Genomic DNA, 2290 nt, shown 5'->3' on the forward strand with positions numbered 1-2290 from the left:
TCATAACAACACTTATATAGCTAGGTCACCACTTAAAACCCTTGCCACATGTCACCTTCTGATTGGCTCTAGGTTTAATTGACCCAATCACATTGTGCCAAGTGTCGAACCTATATTTAATCTTAATTTTAATCATCTTACATGATTAAAAGACATATGGCAAGCTTATGTGTAGTGCCATGTGTCACCATCTCACGGTGCCACATGTCACCCTGTGAAATGACCAAAATGCCCCTGTGTCTTAATTTTGAGTTCTCAACCCAAAATAATTATTTCTCTTCTTCTAATCAATTTATATCAAATATAAATCAATTAATTAATCTTTATTAATTAATTTGTCATTAATTAAATTTATATTTAAACACTTTAAATATAAATTTAACTTATACTATACACCAATAATCTAGATTTGGTTTCAAGTCATGCTAGGGACTTTGCAATCTAATTGCAAACCAAACCTATTTAATTAATCAATTAAACTCTTAATTAATTAATTAAATCGTATTCAATTTGGTGATTACTTGTGTATGTGTGTGACTTACTAGGCTCATCACTAATTGGCAATGAGATATGATATCAACTCTTAATATCATCAGAACTCTTTCTTACCATAAATGATTTCTCTAAACCATTTTATGCACCTCATAGACCATGGTTAACACCTAACATAGCATGCCATGGCCACCCAATTAGTTATAAGGTTTACCTTAAATGAACCTATAATCATATGTTACCATGTACTAGAATCTCTCTGTTACAAAATCCTAATTCAAGCTGGAGTCATGGTTTATGTCAAACCCCATTTGCTGTGAATATTATGTTCTCTTTTAATTCCAGTTCTTGATTAAAAAGATTTTATCATCAGAAACTCTTTTCTGATTAAATCTATTTGTCCTGGCCAGGAACTTGAAACATCAAAAACAATTAAATGAACATAGGATTTTATCCCTATTTACTTGGAGGAACAGATTTCATCTTGATCAACACCTACCTCCATATATAACTAGTAGGAGCCAACACATGCCCATGTACCCATACACAGTACAAGTATGAAAGTAGTATCAAACTCAAACCACCTATATACAAGATAATTGTGCTATCTCAGGTCTAAAGATTATATGCACTAATATGATTTATGACAATACATTGACTAGAGTAAACTCTATGTGCTTATCATAAATATCACTGGTTCAACCTACTTATCATGTATAAGTGTCTATCATGTTTGTCATATGGCATGAGACTCATCATTCCTTCTTTTTTATATCTCATATAAATAACTAGGGAACAAACATGAATACAATCTTTCTGGATAAGTCATGTCCTTATTGTGAAGTATCCTCAATTGTGAACCTATTTATGATACTTTGTGCTAGAAATACTGTCACTCATATTCTTAACAATTTAAGAATAGAATTTCTAACAAAATATCAATGGACCTTTTCTATTACACATAAATATATTATGTAAACGAAAAAGTAGAAATGTCTTTTATTAATAAAAATATGTACAAGATACATACTAAATGATATGCTATAGGGCATACTACTAACATTAACTTATCCATTTTTCTCGTCAAAGCATCAAATTTGGCATTGAACATACTCATGGCATCTAATTCATATACACCAGCTGGTGGCTTCTTCATTTCATTTCTTTCACAGCTCTATTGATAATTGTTGTAAGCAATTTTATCCAATGCTAGATAAGCTTCATCTTCTGACTTCTCCATAAGATCACCTCCTGAATATGCATCAATTATACTTCTAATTGCTGGAGAAACACCATTGTAGAAATGTTAAACTAGCATCCATTTACGGATTCCATGATGTGGAAATCTCCTTTGAAGAACCTTGTATCTCTCCTAAGCTTCATAGAGACTCTCATCACCCCTTGGTCTGAAAGAAGTTAATTCATTTCTCAATTTTGCAGTCTTGCTAGGAGGAAAATATTGAGCCAAGAAAGCTTGTAATAACTCATCCCAAGTAGTTACTGAACCCGGAGGTAATGAATGCAACCACTCCCTAGCACGATCCTTCAAAGAAAAAGGAAATAATCTCAGCCGAATGGCATCATCTGACACTCCATTTATCTTCAGTATGTCACTAATCTCAAGAAAATGTGCAAGGAGCACATGTGGACTCTCAGTAGGACCTCCCCCAAACTGTGATTGTTGAACCATTTGACAAAGTGAGGGCTTCAACTAAAAGTTGTTTGCTTCCACTCTAGGCCTTATAATACTCGGTTTAAAATCTCCAAAACTAGGAAAAGCATGATCCTTAATTGATCA

The 2290-nt window shown here is 33.0% G+C and overlaps 1 non-coding gene across 1 annotated transcript; it reads left to right on the top strand.

Annotated features, from left to right (window-relative positions):
• Positions 1-1820: 1820 nt before the first annotated feature.
• Positions 1821-1927, top strand: LOC131176269 (small nucleolar RNA R71). The gene has a single exon (XR_009146392.1). It is a non-coding gene; the product is annotated as a small nucleolar RNA R71 (small nucleolar RNA).
• The last annotated feature ends 363 nt before the right edge of the window (positions 1928-2290 follow it).

The sequence above is a fragment of the Hevea brasiliensis genome, chromosome 18, assembly GCF_030052815.1.
Source record: "Hevea brasiliensis isolate MT/VB/25A 57/8 chromosome 18, ASM3005281v1, whole genome shotgun sequence".
NCBI lineage: Eukaryota > Viridiplantae > Streptophyta > Magnoliopsida > Malpighiales > Euphorbiaceae > Hevea > Hevea brasiliensis.